The following is a 24,840-nucleotide window of genomic DNA, read 5'->3' on the forward strand; positions in this document are numbered from 1 at the left end:
GTAGGATACTTGCAGGGCCGCCACATGGACTACTCCTCATACCTTCATGGAGCATTACAGGTAGGAGATCGGGGTGGTGCTTCTGTTTCTTTTGCTACCTCTGTGCTGCATGACAGTATGTATTGAGGTCCCTGTTTATGTACTATAGACTTGTGTGGATTAAACAGGGTGTTGCAATCTCTTCTTGGTGTTTGCAATATTGGCATGTTTCCTGTAGCCGATGCTTGCTTTGGTATCAGCTCATTGTGGCAACGAAGATAGACAAGGAGGTAATTCCTCGGTTACTTATTGGTAATCTTCATTACTCTGAGTCCTGGTCTCCCTCTGCACAGTATAGTGTGCCATCCCTCCCTGCCCCGTTTTGTGTGGGGCATCAGCTTTCTTGTGGCTTTGGTTATATGATGCTATGTTGGGGGTTTGTTCCTTTTATGTCATTGGTGGATGATGAAGTCAGCCATATTGGAAGGATGGGAAGCTGAAATGCTAACTTTAACTTTTGGAGTTTTTATGGGGGGCTAAAGCTCATTTTTCATTACTGTGGCGAGAAAGTAATGAAGATTACCGGTAAGTAGCTGTGGCATCTCCCACACACACGCTCCTTTCATGTTGTTACCACCCTCCTTCCCATTCAATCCTGCCTGAAAGAAAAAAGCTACGATGCAGCCAGCACCAGCTGCATTATATCACTTTTATTTCTCACTTTCAGGAATGCTGCAAAGCAGATGCGCTGCTGTACAGCATGGCTATTAAACATTGACAAAGCTAATAGCTCCATCAATTGAGACCTATTCACTTTGGGAATGCTTTATTTCCAAGTTATTCCAAAAACTCCCCTCTCTTTCTCAGAACTGACTAACACACAAGCAAACCACTACCACTGCGCACACCTAACGGACACACCTGTTCTCTCCAGGATTCAACTTCTGCTTCTTCCACAAACACAGGAACCTCAGAGCCCCATATATTCTGTTTTTAAATCTGGGACAATATAAATGCCAATATCAACATGGCACACCTTATCAGAATTATGTTCTCTCTTTGTGGAATGTGAACATGAATGAATCTCCATTGTCATGCACTGTTGACTTCCGACATTTTGTTTTTAAATATAGCAATGGCTTTGCGCTATGGCTGTTGACTAATGACTTGTTCACTTTATATCAAAGTGCCCTATTTCATAAGTGTTTCCTAAATTCCAGAGTGTCTTGGCCCATAATTTAAAAACGTGTATATGCAAGAAACAGGTCGAGTTCTTAAATCCTTTATCATTGCACAATTCCGTGATGGCTGTAACATATTTCACTCACTAGGGAGCTACAAACACACTAGCCTCCTTGAAGTCTGTTCCCAGCAGTATGTGTTTTCAAGAATCAATCAGTGTTTAGCCATGGCCTCTTCAGTCATGTTGCTTAACACTACAAAATGATGAACAATTCCAAGTTTAAGTCTGGTTAATACGAAACGGTGTGATGGGTTTGTAACCCGTGTTAAATAGCTTTGAAAACCATTCTCCGACTGGATTGTTTGATAAAATATAAAAGTCGGTTTTTCCCCTGCCAGTCTCATATAAGATTCCATTTTGTGATTGCTAAAATTATCCTTTATTGACAGTTTAGTTAAAACAGTCACCTGTGCGGGATTAGACTGAATTGACAGATTGAATAATTTGCTGTATGTGTTACTAGTATATCTAAGCCAGAGGATACACATTGACTTGTCCAAGGACAAACAATCCATAATAATTGACTTTGTGAAGTTGGTGTCTTCTGTGATCCAGATAGACCTTCATAACAACAGGGGACGCAGTGAAATTAAATTTGTTAGATACTGTAACCCTAACTTCCGGTGTATTATCTCAGTGCAAGCTGAGGTGGGTAGACTTAAAAGATGTTTTAAAAAGCCATTTTCTTAAGTTTGCAATGCCTTGCTGCAATAATAGCCCACACTCCAGCTCCATAAATAGCAGAGGCAACAGTTCTAGCCTTATAAATAGTAAGCATATCTCTAATTGGTTGATTCCTCAATTTTGCTGTAAACCTGAAGATCCCATGTGCACTTCTGTTCATCTTGGATCGGACATTAGCAATTTTATGTGACCATGTTCCACTACCTAAAAAGGTTACTCCCAGGTAGAAAAACGTGTCCACAGTAACTACCGGAGTATTATCAATATAAAAAGTTGCATTTCTTTGATTTAGGCCCACATATCATGATACATGTCTTGGATTTATTGACTATCAATTTCCTTTGCAGAAATGAAATCCCCAAAGCTGTTAATTAATCACTGTAGGCCCACCTGGGTCCTGGATAATAATACAGCATCATCTGCATAAAGAAGCACTGGGGTGGGGCTCACAGAGATTTTTGGGGCATCTGCTTGGACCGCTTGTAGAACCTTGTCCACCTCATTGAAAAACAATGAGAAGAGTAGCGGGGCAAGGCAGAACCATGACACATTGATATTTGGCGTGCATTTGCCCCCGGATCCAAATCGCACTTTACTTGACAGGCTCTCATAGAGCCTTGCATGAAAACATACAATCGGTCTAGGTACACCAAGGTAAGTAAGGTCAGCCAAAAAATAGAATGATCTACAAGATTAAAAGTGCTACTAAGATCAGCAAAGCATAAGTACAGTCTCCTCCCTTTGGCAAAGGGCTTTTTTATAATTAAAATATTTTCACTAGGTTGGCAGTGCAGGCCTGTTTCAATTGGTTGGAAGCTGAGTTACATGTATAATCAAACCAACTTCTGCATTGCCCTTGTCTTGGATGATAAGGGTGGGTCATTACTCCATTGATTACATTGTTTATCTTGGTAAAACTAGTTAACAATTCAGTAGAGCTAACATCATCATTAAGGGAATAACAGATCCAAGTTTATACATTGTTCTATTGTCCCCACCCCTTTTCTGAAACCAAACTGCACCGGGGAAAGTATGGCATTTTCATTTGCCCACTCTTCTAATCTCATTAGTAGGACTTTGCTCATCACTTTTGCAGATGAAACTAGAAGCGATATTGGACAATAATTTTTTGGTTCTGATTTATTACTCTTTTTATAAACGGGTATAATAACTGACATCCCCCATGAAGGGGGAATCCACTCTATCACTGCTGTGTTAAATACCGTAGTTAAAATTGGTCCCAATAAATCAACAGCAGCTTTATAAACGTCTACTGGGACCCCGTCTGTTTCCAGAGCTTTCCCCCTGCGCTTCCCTTCGTACCCAGTTGTACCTCTTCAATCGTGATGTTTAACGGTAGGGAGGGGCAATCACTTTGTGTCTTTCTGTGTATCCACCCCGCTTCCTTGTCAGATGTATTAAAGATGTTTGTTAAATGGGCTGCCCAAGCTTCACAGACAAAATGAGATAGCAACTCAGGGAAAGATTCACTCTTTAAAAAGGATGAGTTAACTGTTTCCCAAAACAGTTTATTGTCAGCAGTGTCCGTAGCCACCGACAGCTTGTCCCATGCTGCCTCTTGTAGCTCGTTTTTCCTGGCACAAAGGGCTTTTTTATAATTAAAATATTTTCACTAGGTTGGCAGTGCAGGCCTGTTTCAATTGGTTGGAAGCTGAGTTACATGTATAATCAAACCAACTTCTGCATTGCCCTTGTCTTGGATGATAAGGGTGGGTCATTACTCCATTGATTACATCGTTTATCTTGGTAAAACTAGTTAACAATTCAGTAGAGCTAACATCATCATTAAGGGAATAACAAATATCTTCATGACACCTTAAAACAATTTCGTGGAAAATTTGAAGGGGATCAACTCCATCCCACTTGCTACATACCCCATTAGGTTTTATAGGGGCAATCTTAACAATGGTACTCAGAGGAGCTACAACTTTCCTGCCCAGAAGAGGACTGTCAATATAATACGATTATGGTCACTCAACGCTAGCTGAGCGACCCTGGGTGTTAAACACTGATTGCTAACATTGGCTGAGATGAGCACATGGTCAATATTAGATGAAACATTCCTGCCTATAAAGGGCAGTATCTGGTTGCCATTATTATCACAGGCACAGTGTAACAACTCTAAGTCATACTTAGAAATCATTAGGTTCAGGGCTCCACCATAATCATTATGTGGAAAATGTATGTAGCCATCCTCATCATGGTTGGTTACCTCACATACCTGAGTAGCAGACAAGGGGCAGGTAAGAATATTAAAATCCCCAGCCCAAATAAGCTCAAAGCTGTTGTTAACTGAACTTAATAGAGTGTCTAACCCACTATCCAGTTACGAAACTACTTTGCTACAGGTTGAGTCAACCACATTATTATAAAAATTGACCAAAACCAGATCCCTTCCTCATTTGAAAGTTAACTACATTATTTGTGAGGGTGACCCAATTGAGACAACTCTCTTGATATTTACTAGAAGCTTGTTTGATAAAAGAATCATAAGTCCCCCTTTGGCCCTACCAGCAGGTGATGGTACCACCTGTAGCCAAAAGGAAGAGAATCCCTCAAAATAAATAGGGGTGATACACCATTGTTTCCTGTAAACAAATTACATCAAGTACGTTAATAAAATCAGACCATCCTTGGGAACCCTGTGTACTTGCTAGTCCACCAATATTCCATGTTGCAATTCCATAACCACTTTCCATTAAATAGCTAGAATTATTAGTAGTAGACATGTTTTGCTGATCCTCACATTGGCACATATTATCCACAGTGGTATTGTCATCATACAGCTGATCAGTACTTTGGTAGTTAAGGCGATAACATGTATGTTAATCCCCTCAGGATCACCTTTCCTACCCTCAGTGTTGTTCCCTTAATCATTGAAATGTGACCTGGTTCTTGTCAATCATTTTCCTGCAGGGACCTCAAAGCTTGAAACCTGTTAGATACAGACAAAGGTAGATGGGGTTGGAATTCTCTGCCTGGGGCCATAGATAAACTACAGATCCCACCCTCTAGAAGCTGTACAGACCTTAAGTGCCTATAGAAAAAACTCAGGGGCGGAAGTGACACATTCTGGTCCAGCTGGAAAGGGAGGGTTGCCCTCACTAGGGTATCTCTTGCCCCGAACGGGTCTCTTAAATTAATAATAATGCAATCTCCTTTAATGTTCTTCCGCAATGGGCCAACCCAGTTTACTCGCCGTTTTAATAGAATTTGATCGGTTCCTGCCACTGGGTATTGGCAGTTCATGTGAAGCCAGTGTACCACTCTATTCTTCAGAGACTCATGGTTTTCTACTTGACCAGGTCGCAGGGGGGACATTGACTAAAATTGTCACATATGGGCAGCATTCCGGAGGCAGATTTATCGAAACAGGGGCTCCTCCGCTTTGAAGACCATTATTCCCTGCTAGATTATGCATTGCTGGTGTGTAACTCGAGACCTGACATATCCTCTTCTTTTAGGTGGCCTTTTTTCCCCCCGGGATCTGCTGTGTGGTGGACCTCATAATACCCAAGGAAGCAGGTACAGTTTCGTAATCCCTGTGATTGTGCCAAGCAACAGTGATTTCCCTACAGCTCTTCCCTATTTGGCATTTACTTGTCTCATTATTGGAGACAACAGCAGGGGGTGCTACAACAGACGGTAATAATGTGGCCATTTCATCCCCCCTCAAAGTGCCACTAATGGAGTTTCTGCAGATGGAGCTAATCTTCTCCACTTTGATAATCAGACTAACAGGTTTTTCTTGGATTGGAGTTACCAGATCTTTAATTTTAGTTACTATTGTGGCTGCTATTAGGGCCAGTTGTGTCTCTGCTTGGGTATTTGTATTGTTAGCAACCTCATTAACAACCTCAGGGGACCTCGAGTTAGACCTTTTCTGGCCTTTTGAGCCACCAGCCATTATTTGGGCCTTCTTACACCTTTTTTTTCCTCTTTGGTGTAGGGGGGCCAGAAAATATAAAGGAAGAATCCTCTGGTGTATCGGGCCCCGATTAGATAGTTTGAAAAACTGGACCTTTGAAAACCCTAGAACTAGGGACCCCCTCTAATTACACCTTTCCTCACAGAGCTAGACCATCATCAACACTAGGTGTCCCTCAAACCTCCACTCTTAGCCCTAATGAGAGGCGATGTTCTGCCTTATCTATTTCTTCAGAGATAACACTAACCGCTTGTTCCAAAAACGAGTCAATTTTTGTGCGTGGAGAATCCGCTACACGGGGGGGGGGGAAGGCAGCTACAGCCTTACGCTTGCCCATATTGACCTGAAAGGAGTACTAAACTGGTGACTGTAATAAAGAATGTTTGAAATATGAAGACCAGGGGTGCACCACATACAAACAAAGGCTGGATTTAAGAACAATTATAAGTAGCACTAATAAAAGAAGAACACGACTGGATTGATCAGACTTATTGTTATTAGTTTTCCAATAATATGGCTTTTTAGAATAGGTAATGAAAATCTTTTTCTAAATAATATTTGCAAAAGAGAGTAAAATGCATCAACCTCAGAGGGGCGGTTTCACCACATGGAGAGAGGCAAGGTTCAGCCCCCTCGCATGTTTTAAGCACAATAAATTCTCTCAAGGACGATTGTCTGAGTTTTCTGCCCTCTCTGGTGACATTTGCAAATTGCAAAAATAGCTCTTTAACCCCTTTGCTCTCCCCTTCGTCCAACTGTTGTGGACAGACATATAGTTCAGCCTTCCAAGCGCATCAGCACCGCTTCTAATATAACTCAGCCATGGGATCTTAAAACTAGGTCAAAAGCTAAACAATCATTGATAACATCACAATTGCATGTATGCATGTTGGTTCCCCCATAACTTGATCCAAAGGAGAAGTGGGGAAAGTTTGATACAGTCTTTCAAATAGATTAAGCCCAGTTCCTCATGGAGAAAGTAATAGGAGCTACCCGGACCTACTCCTAAAAGTCTCCTGAAAAAACGTTTTTCCTGTTGTTGCAAACTAGAACAATCCCAGTACCCCCATAAGGCTGCCCAAAGGTCAGAATTGGTAAGTATTTAAGCTTATAAACTTCCAGTAGCGGCAGAATCTAAACTTCCAGTAGCGGCAGAATCGACTTAATGCCAACTCTGGTAGCCAGTCTGAACATGGCCCACACCAAATGATTGAACTGGAGGCATCAGTTAGAAATACAGGGAAACCAACTTCCATGTGAATTGAAAGTTACTCTTAAATAGGGGAACTCCCAGACCCTTGTTATGTTATGCCCCTTAAAAGAGATAAAGCGGTACAAAAGGGGGGTGGTGATGGACGGAGCATCAGAACCAATCAAACACTCACACCCAGTCAACAGATCCGGGTTTGATCCATCACCGTTCTTTAGCCCACTCTGCCACCCCAGTTCAGACATGTCCATATGCAAATCAGTCCGACCCTGTGCCTCATGGGAACAGTCCAGCCCGAACTGCCAAGCCATGCCTTCCCTGGACCGGAAACAAGCTTCCTAGGACCGGTTTCTGGCATTTCAGCCGACTTCAGCCAGGCTTGCTTGAATCCAGTGGCAAAGTGAGCAAGGGACTCACGTCTGAGCAAACCCTGCCAACTTATGGCGAACAAAGCGGTACAAAAGGGGGTGGTGATGGACGGAGCATCAGAACCAATCAAAAACTCACACCCAGTCAACAGATCCGGGTTTGATCCATCACCATTCTGTAGCCCACCCCCTTTTGTACCGCTTTGTTCGCCATAAGTTGGCAGGGTATGCTCAGACGTGAGTCCCTTGCTCACTTTGCCACTGGATTCAAGCAAGCCTGGCTGAAGACGGCTGAAATGCCAGAAACCGGTCCTAGGAAGCTTGTTTCCGGTCCAGGGAAGGCATGGCTTGGCAGTTCGGGCTGGACTGTTCCCATGAGGCACAGGGTCGCACTGATTTGCATATGGCCATGTCTGAACTGGGGTGGCAGAGTGGGCTAAAGAACGGTGATGGATCAAACCCGGATCTGTTGACTGGGTGCGAGGGTTTGATTGGTTCTGATGCTCCGTCCATCACCACCCCCCTTTTGTACCGCTTTGTTCGCCATAAGTTGGCAGGGTATGCTCAGACGTGAGTCCCTTGCTCACTTTGCCACTGGATTCAAGCAAGCCTGGCTGAAGACGGCTGAAATGCCAGAAACCGGTGCTAGGAAGCTTGTTTCCGGTCCACGGAAGGCATGGCTTGGCAGTTCGGGCTGGACTGTTCCCATGAGGCACAGGGTCAGACTGATTTGCATATGGCCATGTCTGAACTGGGGTGGCAGAGTGGGCTAAAGAACGGTGATGGATCAAACCCAGATCTGTTGACTGGGTGCGAGTGTTTGATTGGTTCTGATGCTCCGTCCATCACCAACCCCCTTTTGTACCGCCTTAAAAGAGATAGGCCTAATTTTACAATGCTTCTTTCCACACACCATATAATGGGACCTTGTGATGTGAACTTCCAAATCTAAATTATCCATAAACATAACAAATGCAACTATAAGACCGTGAACACCATTAGGTGTGCAGAGAGCAAGACAGCATCATTGGCTTGAAGCAAAGCTGGGGCATATCTGGATTTCACATTAGGTAAGTCCTTCCCCAGGTAAGTTAAAAAATAAGGCAAACCATTAATATGTAAAAGAAATAAAACGGGGGCAAGGATGCACCCCAATACTGTTCAAACAGTTCAGTGCATTCACCTTCAATTCCATACCTAACTGAAGCACTGACTCCCCTGATGCAGGACACAGAGAAATCTCCCAATGGGTAAGGCAGTCCTAGCTTAGATAAAATGCTCCAAGGTTTTCAGTGGTTTACTCGGTTAAAGGCGCTATGAAGACCCATAGAAACCAAGTAAAGCAAGCCTTTCTTGCCGATCGTATACTTCCCTATTAAAAGATGTACTGTTCCTGGATCTCCAGTCCTTCTCTGAATCTATTTTCCACAGGGCTAAGTATGTCATTGTGCTGCACCCAATCCTCAATCTTATGCAAAATGTTATGCCCCACAGAGTCCAATAATGATATTGATCAATGTGACCGGGGTCCTATCTATTGCTTTTCTTAAAAATTCAGAGGAAACAGGCAGTTTACCACGGGGAAGGGATTTTTGGGGAAATTGCACCATTCAAAATATTAGCCATTATGGGTTCCAATAAGGGAATATTCCCCTGGTAGAGGTCCAAAGGGGCCCTATCACGATCTGGTGCCTTATTGGGTGTGCTGGGATTGTGGCAGTAACCACCCCATCAAAACCAAACCTCTTCTCCAGGGGAAACCTCATGGCTGCATCCATACCATTAGCTGCAGGGCCTTCCCCATAAGAGTAAATCCGCCCGAAGTTGTCAAGCCATCTATCTGGGCTAATTTGGTCTCTAGTACCTCTGTTGTAGTGGAAGTTATATCCCTGCCATTGACAATGTTCCAAAAAACCCTAGTGTCCTTATCTTTGCAGGATTTAACTAAACTCTCCCACGTTTCTTTTGTGATAGCTAATTTCCTGACCTTAATGGTTCATTTGTAATTTAATCTCACATCAGAAATTGACTGCTTCCTATGATTACTATTAAGAGGTATCAATTAACTGCCAATCCCTACAATCTAAATCCGATAACTGGGAAAATCTATTCAATCAATCAATCAGTACTTGTAGAGTGCAGCTTAACGCCTGTGAGATTATCCAGGTGCTGGGTTGGTGGTCTAGTAAAAAAAACAGGTCTTGAGTCTTTTCCTGAAGTCCGTCAGCAAAAGAGATGTTCAGTGGTGGAGAGCAAGGGCATTCCGGGACTTGGCAGCGAGGTGGAAGAATGAGTGGCTTCCGGTGTGGATACAGAGGATGCGTGATGTTTGCGCGAGGAGGCAGAGAGAAGCTTTCTGGATGGTTTGTGGAAGTTCAGGAAGTGGTTCATGTATGCTGCTCCTTGGTGGTGGAGGGCTTTGTAGGCGTGTGTCAGTAACTTAAATTGCGAACAACAGGGGTATACCCACTTAACCCTTTATAAACCTGGGTAAAGGACGTAATTTTATACAATCAAAAATTGGTATAAAGGAAATAATACACAGATTATATTTTTTTGAGTAGAGCACATTTAATTACTCCCTCTCTAATTATTACTCTAGAAGGATTCTATCAAAACATTTTTACATACTACATAGATAATGGCATCTGATCATGAAGAAATCACAATACATGTATACACAAACAAATGTACATATACAATAACATGACATAAATCACAACATACAATAGAACATCAATATATAATATCCACTAACCCCAAAGCAAAAATAATTTCCACTAGTGTTCTCCTTACAACTCTGGAAGGACCACTAGGAGGTAGTCTAGATAGTACACTTAAGGTGTTTTAATTAATATAGGCCGTCCCAGTGTACCATCAAGCAATGTCGAATCATTACTATATTTCCACGACTCCTCCTTTTGAAATGTCTACGCGACCGCGTTTCGGCCTTACTCCTTCTTCGGCCTCCTCAGGACAGGGTTAACACATTACTGCACACGTAATCTTATAAAAAATTCCCACCGCCGCAATTTGCATTAGAGGCGGCACATTCTAATTAACAAGGTACTGCAGGAAATAATGCACCTCCCTAACCCGAATGACGGCTCTCCTCCAATCCACAGCGCAAATGTCGCTATTTCGTTTTCTTTCCTCTGCTGGGTCTAGAGTCAAAAACGACTTGGCTAATCACGGGTCTAATCACTTATCTGGTCCTCCATAGTCCGCCAACCATCAAGGTGAATACGGTGGCCTTGATGGTTGGCGGACTACGGAGGACCGCATAAGTGATTGGACCCGTGATTAGCCAAGTTGTTTTTGAATGATGTTCTGGATTGGTATTGCAGGTTACAAAGCAATTGCAAGCCCAGTTTAAGCAGTATTTTAAGAGGTAAGGGGAATTCCTGGTTTAACTATGATTGGTGGAGGGCAGAATGGTGGCAAACAGGAGTTTCTGCTACTTGAGTTAAATCCAAATGATACCAGAACAGCAATGTTAGCCTCGAAAATCTCTTATCGGAATTTATGCAGTCATAAAAAGAGAGATTCAGAGGGTAAAACAGGAGGCAATTTTACCTACCATTGTTGACAAGGATAGTAAGTGGTTTTGTAGACTAGTGAACTCTGAAACCCTCTAATCACTATCCTCTCTTGAGGCCTAAATAAGTGAGGAAAATTGGACTGCTTACACCTGCTCTTAAAATAGGGCAGAAAACCCTGCGAATATGTTAGCTGTGTAGGCCAGTTCTGAAGTGGATAATGAAGTGATTGCTAATATCTAGATGGCAGTAATGCTGTCTGAAATTATTTGCAATGTGAAAGCCTCTAGGGCAGGTGGCCCAGATGGACTTTCATCTGTGATATTCAAAAAATATCCAAGTAAATGGGTACTCATTTTGAGAGGTTTCTTTAAATGGGTATCACTGACTGGTTCCTTCCTAGATTCCTGTGAAGGAGCTATAGCAAATGCCTTTCATAAAAAGGGCAAAACGGATTAACCTGCTAAATATTGCTTGATGTCTCTTTTAGATATCCCATCCAAACTCTGCTCAAACAGTGTTGCAGCATCTAGCGGCCTGGGCTTTTAACACCGATTGATCCCAGTGGACAAAGGAGGCTTTAGGCTGAAATATTCTATGATGGACCACTGTTTCACGCTGTGAGGAGTCACAAGGAAATTAATGGAGTCAGTAGGTGGCCTTTGCTGCTGCTTGGTTGACTTCCGAACGCCTTTCTGCAGGTGGACCGAGATGCGCTTTGGCATAAACTCCAGCAGTGGAAGATATCTGGAGCTCTGTTGGACCTTGTGATGAAGCTTCATAGTAATAACTGGGTCTAGATTGACCTCAATGGGCTTGGAAGCCTCACTAGGAAGATTCCAGTTAGGAACAGCTTGCAGCAGGGGTATATGCCAGCACCCCTACTATTTAGTCTGTTCATTGCAGACCTCCCCCAGGTGTTATGATATATGCATAGTTATTCCCCAAAGGTTGGAGGTAGGCACTTTTACCTTATGTACAGAGACGATCTGGTGGTGACGAATCTCATGAAATTAGAGTTTCAACAAAAATTAAATGCCTTAAATTCTTATTGTTCCGAAAATAAATCAACAATAAATGGTGACAAGAATAAAACAATGTTCTTTGCTAGGAGGAAAAGGAATTTTGCGTAGTTCCTAGGTTATGTACGATTAGAACATGTTAGAGAGTATAAGTATCTGGGTCTGACCTTTTCAGATGACTTGAGGTGGGACAAACAAATGGTTTCCCGGAGACTTGTTCGAACTACAGTAATGAATGGCTTGAAAAGGTTTGACCATAAGTTTGGCAGCTATGCATTTGAGCCATTAAGTAAAGTTATTTAGGGTAAGTTACTTCCTCAGGCCGGTTATGGAGCAGATGTGTTGGTTTTGGTTAGGTAGGCCACATGGAAAGGAGTAGGTTAGGTAATTCCCTGAAACTGCTTCTTGATCTCTCCAAAAATGCTATGATTCAAGCTGTAAAGAGGAAGTTGAAAACTGTAGCCTGGAGTGCACTGGCGGATGCCAGAGCCTTGCAATTCTATTTACCTCTTAAAGATGGGGTTGCTGGCAACACATTTTACCAGAGTAATGTCAACTTTCTCTGGTAAACGGAACCCTGTGACAATGATGCTAAAGCGTTTGGGGGTTCCTGGGATGTGCACTGCAGGAGGCAAATTAGTTTGAATTAGTCAGATAAAGAGTATGATTAGACAAAGTGCCTTCAAAACCAGTTAGAGAGAGGGCTTGCACTTTCTTAAAGTTAAGAGTTCAGTTATTCCTTTCTTAGCCTCACAGGAGAGCGCAGATCTGTTCCCATAACTATATAAAATTCCAGCTAAGCGCTCATGAAATGAAGTCTTGTGTTAGAGGGTGGGAACTGACCCTGGGTGGTGTAATAAGGAATTTAAAACAAAAGTACCTAAAAATAATGGTCAATGTCCCTGTAGGAGAGGTAGGAGATATTCAGTGAGTCACCTACTGAGAGATTGTCCAATCTTTCTCTGACCTGTATTTAAAAAATACAGGATTCAATCGAGGTAAATGTGTTTTGATTTGAATTATGGCCTCAGATTCCAGGATGTAGCTAATGCCAATGGCCAATACTTGTGTAAAATCATAAAATCTCAGGTTACAACCCCCCCCCCCCCATCTTAGAGCTTAATATCTAGTCTGGCACTATTGTGCTTCTACTTCGTAAGTAGATGTTAAGTGCAATAAGAGGCTCTTCTAATAGGAATATGTTTAGAGATGAGAAATTTGTCCCTGATAGAAGGATGATTAAGAGAGATCCATGAGATTGTGGTAAGCTGTCAGCAAGCTGCACAACTGTCATCAGTGGATTTTGTAGGTGAAATTGTGGCTGACCCATCCGAAGTTACGACATTAATAGTTGGCACTGCCACCACAACATCAGCAGTGACTGCTGTCCCCTCTCGGCGTCCCCTAATTCGTTTCTGAATAGAGGATTCTAAGGCCATCACTTACTCACTCAAAAGAGGAAGGCAGCCTCAACAATAACCTTGATTTGCTCCAGTAGCTGACCCCAATTAATAATGTTTCCTTTAGCTAGGTTCTCAGGGAATTCATGAATTTCAGCAATTGAGGGATTATTACCTGGGCACTTAGAGCCACAGTATTTCACATTAGTGATCTGCTTTGATTGTCTTTTCCAATTTGCCACAGTTCCCCCTTCACTATCTTGTATAATGACCGAATGATTTAAACTCATTCCCACCGGCAACTGATCTTGTACCACACCATCCTTGGTACGTCTGCTGCAGGGGGCCGAAAGCTCCTCTGTCACAGCCGGTGGCAAACCAACTGCAGAGGAAGTTCTTGCATGATCACGTGAGGCCAGGGAAAGGCGCCTTTCAGCAAGGTCAATTTCCTTGAGGTGACTCCAACTGCTCTAGCCAAATAAGAGTGCAGCGTAGTGCTGCAGTAAACCGAGCTACATTTCTGTTTGTCCCTACCCCTGACATTTTTCCATTCCCCATTCTACCTCAACAGTTAGATGGGTTGAGTGTGTAGATGGTTAATAACGTATAATAAAAATATAAACACACCCCACCAAATGGACAGTCAAAGGGGAAAACAGCAAAGTCAGTTGTGGTGACACCTAAAGCATGAGAAAGATTGTTTCTTATCTCCAGAGTGGAAGTCAAGGGAGTTGGCGTAGACCAGCCTTTTTCTAGCTCAGGATGGGAGCAGACTGGCACGTGCATGCACCAGAGTGATCCCCACGTATGTCCCGCACCACGGGTTGTTTGCCACCAATTTGTAGGTCCTGGTCCACCCTCTTGGAGCTGTGCAGCAGTATGGGCTTTGAAGTCCTCCCCAGCCAAAGTGCAATGTGCCTGTGAGCTGGTCCCACGTCACAGGTTTTTTGCCACCAATTTATTGACACCATCCTCGTCTTTTGGGGCAATGTGACATTATGGGCTTTGAAGTTCTGTACAGCCAAACTTCATTATCACATTTTAATTAACAATTTACACTAATTGCAGTTCTAACTTCCCTCATAATTTTACAATTTGGACCATTACTATTAAAGCAAACTTTCACAGCACCACTTTAAGTCACCACCAAGAGCTGCTTCAAATATACTTATTTGACTAACTTTAGGGGTTGCAATAAAAAATCCAATTATTGCTAACACCAATACTGATAATTTCTTCTTTATAAACTAATAATATCGAACAAACATATACAAAAAGTCCTCAAAGCTCATTTCTCATATCTAAATTTTTCAAACCAATACTATAATATTTACACGTTACAAAATATCTACATATTAAAACACACTATATCTATGTCTAGTTATCTTTATTCACTCTTTTGCCTCTATTCTTTTTAGGAAATCTTATTGTATTCTCTATAACTATTTTGACAAAATATACCAAAATGCAAGCCAAGGTGTTTGCCATTTTTGCAGCAATGTCTTTAAGCATAAGATTAGCTAGTGACATCCACGTAGAAATGAAAAATGCTAAAAGTATGTTTCCACTCCAGACATATACATTATAGAGATAGAGAGAAATACCTACATGTCAATTATCATTACCCAAAACATGTATTAATCAAAATCAGCAATATATGCAAAAAAAGTCAAAAAACATATTTGATATTAACTGTTTTCAATTTATTTAAGTAGAATTCATATACTATATTATTGACATATTGTTTTCTGTCAAAAACTTTATTTCGGTCTTTTATGACCATAAAAGTATACAAAATAGACAGCATACAATTCATTAGAATAAGAGAATAAAAAAGTAAAATGACATCCAGCCCTGAAATTCAAAACTGTCACAAATCCAAATCCAGTAAGCCAATAAAGTGCATGTAAAAAATGTATACTGTGCAAAAGGCAAGAGCTAATAGATACCAACACTATATAGAAAGTTTCAATAAGATCAATACAAAAACAGTTAATTAATTTTAAACAGCGTTAGAAATCTTATAATTACTCATACGTTAGTAGTTGAGTTAAATTTGTATCTTCAAAATACCTTTGTTTTGGTCTATATGACCTTAAAAGTTTGTATACAATATAATCGGAAACGTGACAATGTAATCCAAATCGTAACAGTATGTGGTTAGGACACATCGAACAAAGATATAAGAATCAGGGTGCTACATCTTCGAGTGCGAAAGAAGATTTCGCTGCACTGACCAGTGAGCACACCTGTAAGTTCGAAAAAGTGCAAGTGCAATAATAACAAAAATGAAAAAGCACAGGCAGAAATACAATAGGAAATAAGTCAATTGCAATAACCATCCAATGCTGAATTTTTTTTATAAAATCGATACAATTGATGATATGTCTGTGGAGGGTTATACATAAGATATCTCGATGTAGAAATAATCATTTCATGGTTAAAAAAGTCTAAAATAATTAAAAGAATAAGATAAATTTTTCCTCGCTCCTCATTATGCACAATAGAATGATCTATATACTAGCAGCAGGGGTGGTTATTATTATCTTTTTTTCTTTTTCTAAGAAGGCCCAATGCCTGCGCCACATTACGTTTAAGAACCGAGAAACAGCAAAGACAATGGGCTTGGAGGTATCATACTTCAAAACTCTAAATTCCTCCAGACATCGCACGAACCCCATATTCCTACACATCTGAATATTGTTTTCATTTTTTCAGGTACAATAAAAAATAGAAAGGTATGAAAGTTACTTCAATTTGCTAATAAAAACTACACATATGATAATTAGAGCTCTAAAAAATATTTCAAGAGACAAACAGTGCCTCCAAAACTGTACTTTAGCTGTCTTACACAGCAACTGTAAGTCAGCTAATATTTGGAAAGTAAATGATTTGTTGCCACCTCCCAACATCTCTATCATCTTGCTTGCCCACTCTCCCTTTCCCATGCTGCTTCTTGCCCCATCTTACCCTCCAGTCCCTCTCTATGTTGTTGCTTGCCCTCTCCAACCCTCCCGTCTTGCTCCTTGTTGTTTTTTGCAACCTGTCTATTTTGATGCTTCTCCTACCGCACTGCTGCTTCCCCCTCCCATGTTGCTGCATGTGCTCCACCACCCTCCTATGTTGTTGCTTGCCCTCTCCCATTGTGCAATGCTCTTACTTGGACCCTCCCACCTGCTTGCATTGTTGTTTACCCCTCACACCCTGCCTCCTCCAAAAAATACTATGACGCGGCCAGCTCGTTTTTCTCTTTCAGCCATGCTGCACTAAATACACTATCAATAACTATAATTCACACTAGATCATGGACAATGAAAAATAAAAATGTAAGAACGTAATATGTGCTTTTGTGAAGCACACATTCATATCTTGGCGCTGAATAACAGATGCTTATTGTTACCCAACTCAATGCTACTCATTTATCAACATCAGAAGGATGAAAGGCTGAGTGGGCCCACCTGGATTTGAACCTGTGACCATGAGATTAAGCACAGGCCCCTACAGAGAATGCATTGGTCCACTAAGCCACCAGACCCAACTAATGTTACTTGTATATCTTAACATATATTGAAAAATCATGATTAGAACTATACAAGCACAAAATCAGCAAGCACATGAAAAATGTAAAGACTTTTCAGTAGGCAAACAGTGCCTCCCTAATTGTACTTTAGCTGTCTTACACAACTACTATATACCAGATAATAATTGGGAAGCAAACGAATTGCCTTACATTTTGTATCTAGGAGATGCATTATATAAACAAATGCACTCTCTTAATAAAGAAATGAATATGCATTACTGATGATTTATCTTCCATTATGCAACATAATAACAACATCTACTCAAACAGACTAGGGAAAACATATTATGGTGTGTATTCCACAATAAATAATTATGTGCAGTAATTAATACCAATGAGTCGCAAATGCAATGTTTCTACTTTAAATAATGTGATGAAGTTCTATTAACAATGACATGAGTGAGATATTAACCCTATTCCTGAGTTCATATTTAGAAATTTTAATGCGTGCAGTTCTCCAGTGCTTGTCACAACCTTATTCCACCGCCCTGCTTGTGTGCCAGTGTACTGCAGAGCTCAGAATGTGCCCTTCAGGCTCCATATAAATTGTACAAAATTATATCAACTCACCCATCTGTTTTAATTGTATCAATTTATAATGTAATGTTTTCTGTTCCAGATATTCCTCAACAAGACAAAGTCTACAACTGTATTCAATTGAAGATAATTTTCTTCGGGCTAGATGAGGTGCTGTATGTAGTCTCAACATAGCAGTGTTTTTTGTGTGAGACATAGTACACAGTATTCATTAGATATAGGGCAAATGCTAAGTTTTCCATGTGATGTGTTTGTTAATTATTCGTTCATTGTGATATGTAACTTTCTCTGTCAGACCACAGTGACTGTGTAGCTTGCTGTCTAGAACATGTATAACCATTACATAATATTGGGATAACCTGAAGGACTTGGGTAGACTGTGATACAGAAATAGAATTGGACCTTTATTTTCTGTATCATAGAAAGTGTATATAGGCACAACAATTTGGAAGCGAGCCAGTGTCTTTCTCCATTTCCCATTGAGGCAGACTTTACCACAAAGTTTAATTTACTTAATGCTTAGGATATTTCCATGAGCCTTCTCTCTCGTCTTGCTGAGTAGTCCTTGTTACAAATGCTCCTTAACTCTCATTTGCCTTATGCTCCACCATAAACCTATATGGACTTTGAATCCTCTCTTGTGAGGGCTTTCCTGAGTGGATTTCTTAATCCTTTCATTCATTCTGCATTAAACACAACATACATTTACATACAGGAATAATTCTATTCACATGGATGCATATATAATTTCAATATTTTAAAATGTTGAAATCTACTACATTTTTGATTGATTTAGTTGAGACAAACATGGAATGCTGCATTCCAATGGAACTTATGTTACACTTGAAATATATTTTCAGGCTCTAATTTGCTATATCAAACAATTAGACTATTGTATTCAAGTTTCAAATTAAAATTATATTGCGTTTGAACTAAATCCATTTAACTTTGGTACAATAAAAAAATTCCAAGCAACTATGCTAAAACATAAAAAACAAGTTGCAAATAACTCTGAAACAAAAATTTGTTATGAAACAAACACAAATTTAAATACAAACTCGTAAACCGTTATACCTATCCAACAACCAGTACCACTGTCTCATCTAACTGCAACCTTAAACACACAAAATATAATAACAAGTTCATCACAAGCAACATGTACAACTTACAGAAACAACAAAAGTCACAAACATTTGACACATGCAAAATCAACTCAAGTATCTAATTCACTTAAAAAGAAAGATAACTTGTTACTTAGCAAGGACAGTTTAAAGAAACTGAATGTCAATAAAGCAATTTTAAACATTGACAACATCACCAGCATGTGAAGGGAGTGAAGGGATTGAGAGAAATGATGCCTCTAGCCCCCCACTCTGAGACATGGCACCTCAGAGCGGGATTTCCCAAATTACCCCTGTCACTTTAAATGGGGCAATGAGTGGTGTTATTCCCGGAGCATCCAAACTCAGCTTATCCTTTGCTGACGTGGGACATAGCAGGCTATAATACCAAGCGGAATAATGAGGGGTGGCTCTCTATTCTGGCTGATTTTCAGATTCTTACTCTACAAGAAACTTGGGAGACTGCGTCTATTACAATAAATGGTTTTCGATCTTTCCAAACTGCAGCTGTGCCCTCCTTGTGTGGCAGACCAAAAGGCGGTCTACTTACTTTGACTTCTAACGTGGTGACTTTCAAGGTTTTAAGCTTTATAAACACCTCACCTTATTTTCATATTTTGGTCATTAAAGGGAATGACACGTGGGACCTATTGCTCGTGAATTACTACAATAACAATTTCCAAAACCCTGAGATTGTACCTCTGCTTTTAGATGATATATTAGAGAACTTCGCAGAGTCCCATCCTAAACCCTTTTACCTAATCTGGGTGGGCGATTTTAATATAAAGGCATGTCCTAGGCCTATGGAGGAGTTATACGGGATTGTAAATCAATGGGGAGATATCATTCCCCATTTTTACCATGATGTTATGGGGAGGACTCTAAATAGTATCCTAATGAAGTGGCAACTAAGAATACTTAACCTATTAGATGCACAGTCGGGGAAATTTCCCCCTACCTTTTTTAGAGCCGAATACTCATCCCCGATTGATTATATCATCTGCTCTGATATCCCCAGCTTAAGTATAACTACTTTCCAGACACTTTGTAATGAACACAGCGATCATGCTATGCTTTCGTGTGTCTTAATTTGGCAGGACTCCAAAAAACGTAATGACACTTTCGTACCAAAAAACAATCCTTGCTAGTACAAATGGCTGTACTTTAAAATGGGACAAAGTCAGTGTGGTCTCGCTTTTTAATAATCTCATCATGGAAAATCAGGAGGATATTTCAATCTGCCTGGATCCCTCTGCTAGTCAAATTGAGGTTACAAGCTCATTTAAGAAGTTATTATACTTTCTTAAACTACAACTGCTACAGCCACTATACACTAGAGAGAGTTACCTGCACAGATAGTTTGATAGGACTGCTCCATAGCCTCTGCAAATCTGTGTAAGGCGCTTAATACTCAACCTAGAGATAAAGTGTGGGTTTGTGAATTGAGGAAAACTTATAGACGAGTAAGAGAATGCAGACTGAGAAAGCTTAAAACAGAAGCATGGAATAATTTAAAACAATCTTCAGCCCTTCGAGACAGCACTGCCTTCTGGAAGGTAATAAATGCGCCTTTCTTGAAGGATAGTATTGGGCCTTCTTTAGAGGTACATATCGATGAGGATACATGGGTAAAGTATTTTCAGGAATTTTTTTTAAATACGGGGTCTGCATCAACTGCAGATGCAAGTTTTGATACTAAGGCTTCCACTTAGCTTTCATTTAATCTTAAGGAAGTCGAACTTGCTCTGTTACAATCCCCATTCAGGAAAGCGCCAGGGCCTCACGGGGTTCATAGGGATATTTTTCTTGTAAATATCACTTTCTGGTCCCCTCTTTTTTTTTTTTTGTTTTTTTTTGTTTTGAAACCGTTTATTGCAATCTCAAGTATATACAAGTATGGGCCTACAACCTTCCGGCCGGCCGCTAGAGTGACAGGAGCACCTGACAAACTTACAACAGGGCACTTGGCGTTACAGAGAAGCAAATCAGGAGACATCAACGACGTGGGCCACATGACTCTAAGCCCACAATACGGTTTCATTTTATACACACGCAACAACATAAAAAAAAACACACCCGCAAGGCAACCCGCAATCGAAGGTAATCACACGTGCTCCTCGAATGAGGGACCCCGACCATCCACAGGAATCTGAAGAGGGGGAAGGGAAACAAGTCCAGGACTGGGGGAACTCTGTGCCCGGGACTGGGGGAGGGGGTCAACTAGGGGGACGGAGCCGGTGAGGCAGCAGGCAGCAGTGGTGGCTCGCAAATACCCCCACGGTAGGCGTTCCAGGGGCCCCATATTTTCACCCACGCCCCAGGCTTGCCCCTCGCCACATACACCACCTTTTCTCGGACGGTCCCCTCTTTTAACTGTGTTTTTTAATTCTATAGCAATACATGATCCCCCACCCCCCCCCTGGAAAAACTCTGTCATAATTCCGATCTTCAAAAAAGGCAATGCCTCCTGCCTGCCAATTACCGTCCTATCTCCTTGATTGACAGAACAGCCAAACTCATGGGCAGGCTTTTGTTAAATAAATTGGAAAAGTGGGCAGGAGAGAAGAATATTCTCTCGGAAGTGCAGTACAAATTTAGATAGGGGTGGGGTACTGTAGACAAATGTCTTAACTTAATTACGATTTTAGGTAAATATATAATGGTAAAAAAGACTCAATTACATATGGCCTTTATGGACCTCTCAAAGGCCTTTGACTGTGTAGTACATAATAAACTTTGGATCATTTTAAAGGATATGGGAGTAGATGATGCCATTATAAATTTTATAAGAGAGCTCTACAGGGACGCTACGGTCTGATATGGGAGTCTAGGCGAATGTACCACCTCAGTCAAAATTGAAAGGGGAGTCAGACAAGGATGTGTGCTGGCCTCTTTCTTGTTTGCTCTATACACTAACAATCTTTAAGACACCCTGGCCAATATTGCAAAGGACACTCCAATAGCTTTGCGGTCCCCTCTCCCTATCCTTTTATATGTGGAGGATGCAGTCTTATTGGCAAGGACCCCTCTGGCACTGCAAAACCTTATTACACAATATGCAGCTTTTATGCGTAATTTGGAGTTAGATGTAAACAAAACCAAATCGTATACTGAGGTAATAGGAGGTCCGCAAAAGAAATTGATGGGTTTATATTTAGAGAGAAGCAAAATCGAGCATGTACAACATTTTAATTATTTAGGCATTGTTTTTGATACAAATCAAAATTGGAAAGAGATGCTGCAGACCCGTGCTAATCTAATGCTCCAAAGTATTAATGCAATTTTTAGATTTGACAAAAAAATGGGTTGTAAGCCAATCCCCAAAATGGTTAAAATACACCTGGCTAAAACTTTACCAATGGCGACATGTGGGGCAGCAATCTGGGGGATAATACATGTAACCTCACTTCCAAGTTTTGTAAGATAAATTCATCAAAAGATTGCTGACAGTGCCACATACTTGTAATAACCTCGTGGCCCATATGGAAGTCCGCATGCCTTTTATTACCGATGCCATAAAATTAGCCCCACTTTCACTCTGGTTATCTGTATGGAAAAGGGATACTGTGAACCTGAATCAGAAAATTTTGAGAGACATTATGAATATGACTCATGCCCACAAAGTCCCGTGGCTTTCGTATGTTAGGTAAACCCTAACTTCCTTGGGCCTTGCTTATTTATATGACACCCCTACTCTCTGCGTACACTTCCCTAAATATAGACTGAAGGACATCTATTTACAGAAAGTTACACGAAACAGGTGGGAAAGCCAAAGAGATAAGCAGTCTGTGAATTCTATGAAAGCATACTTCAGTTGCCAAATAATTCACACTCGTATTTAGGGTTTGTTGAGACTAACCAGCATCGCTTTATTTTGACTAGATTTCATCTCAATTTTATTCCTTTAATGCTGGTACACCCACACAATTTATATTCAATTAATCTTTTACCACCTTGCCCTTGTAATAATAGAGCGTCACAATCAACTGCACATGTATTGTTCTTTTGCCATCTGTACAGCCAAGAAAGGAAGATTTTTATTATTTCCCTTTTAAAGACATTTTCCATTCGTAACCCAGCTTCAGCTCCCGTTCTATTTTATCAACTAGAAACCCCATTTGTCTGTTATGTACTTGCTTCCTTCTTATTGGCCGCTGTGAGAGCTTGTAAGGCCTTTAATAATTTATCCATAGTATCCTAAGAGTCACTGTTTTAATCGTTGGTACTTATTTTAACTCATGAACGCTGCTACTGGTTAAAGATTATGTACCAGTATTTTTTTTACCTTGCGATTATTATTTGCACGGTAATGTTTTTATTGGTTTATTTTTATGATCGTGCCATTCCAGTTATTTGATTGCAATTTGCACTGTTTTTTAACTTAGATTTATCATCTGCATTGAAATGTTTGATCTGTGTACTTTTATGCAACCGAGTTTGCGAAATAAAGTTGATGATGATGATGACAACATCACCTACTATGACCATAACACAGTAAAAAATAATTTCATGCTTTCACAAACCAAGATTACATGGTAGAGAATACATTTTTACAATTTGAAATCTATTACGGCACAAACAATCCTTAAAAAATAACACAAAACTGCAAAACCATTCATTTTTTAAATAATGCAATGTAACTCCAAATACAACAAATGATGGGCCAGATGTACTAACATTACTAATGGTGATTACCTAATAGAAATTGTTTGTGAATCTCTGTTTAGTAATCACTATTACTAATTTACTGTAGTTCTATCTGGCCCTTATTTCCTAATTAGCAATTCATAGTGGGTCGCAAATAGACTTTCCTCATGAATATTAATGAGGTGGGTTGCACTTTGTGACCCACTATGATTCGCTGCTACAAATGGTGACCTGCTGGGGTTAACAGCCCACCATGCCTGTAATTTCTCTTAAATAAAGCATAAAGTTTGTTTTCAATACAACCCATTTTCCTTAAAGCAGAAACGGGATGCGTTGAAAATAAAAAATGATATGTTTCAATTTTATTTTTTAAGAGTAGTCAGTGGTCAGTAGGACAACTTTGAGGTGGTGGTAAAGTGCGAATGTTTTGCAACCACATTTTGGTCGCAATACATTAGAACATACCTCTATGATTTGGTATTCGGAAGGAATGCCCCAAACACCTACCTTCCAAATACTGAATCGTTATGAGGTCACAAACCCTATTTGCGATTCAGTAATGTGTTACCGAATCGTAAGTTGGGGTTGATACATTAGAAAAAGCCATTCAGCGTTTACAAACGGCCTGATTCTGTGAATCGGGCCATTTGTAAACACAAAAAGACTTTGTTCATCTAGCCCGATATAAGTAACACATGTTATGCATACATTAACAAATTAAAAATACCACTCTCTATTTTAAAAAAGGAATGACATTTCAACACATCCCCCCACGATTACTTTTACAAGACTTAGAAGAGATAATATTTTCACTAAGAAGTTCAATTATACATATTAAAATGTTACTATGAGATTTACTGCTATTATTAAATGGTGCAATAGTTAATGTACCCAAGGATGTAATGACAACTCCTATGAAATTAAAGAGTAATAGATCATATAAATCTTTTACTGACTTTCAAAACGTTAGACCAAATACAGTCAAAGGATGCTGCACTCCAACTTGCACTAAATAGCACATTGTTTCAAGAATATTGAATGATCCAAATTGGACATTTACCCTTCAATAATTACCATAGTCTGCTGATGTATCACAAAAACAGGTTCCTCTGAGGCTTTTGACAATATACCAGCAGGAAATATAGATTACTTGTTAACTAATGAAAAAAAAAGAATTTCCACTGATGGCCTCAGTATAACCTGCTTACCACCTGCAGAGCAGCATAATACACCTTGGGGCATATTTTCAAAGAGCTTGCGCGACGTCACTTTTTTGGAAGCAGCGGCGGCGCACTGCTTGCTTCATATTTGCAAAGTGAAGCATTAGGCAGACGGCGTCACTTTTCTCTGTCCTGCGTCGTTTTTTTTCCTGCCATACAACCGGCAGTGTCAGGTTATGATAATCATATTAAAGGTAGCTGTTCCCCCGTAAGAACCGATGCAGAAATAACACATCCATATTTACAAGTTTTTTGGGGTAAGTGACACATCATTGGCAAATGACTCGCTGAGCCCAAAATGCATCTAAATCCCTGCGCATCGGCAACTCAGGCATAATAAT

The sequence above is a fragment of the Triturus cristatus genome, chromosome 3_2 (assembly GCF_964204655.1).
Source record: "Triturus cristatus chromosome 3_2, aTriCri1.1, whole genome shotgun sequence".
Lineage (NCBI taxonomy): Eukaryota > Metazoa > Chordata > Amphibia > Caudata > Salamandridae > Triturus > Triturus cristatus.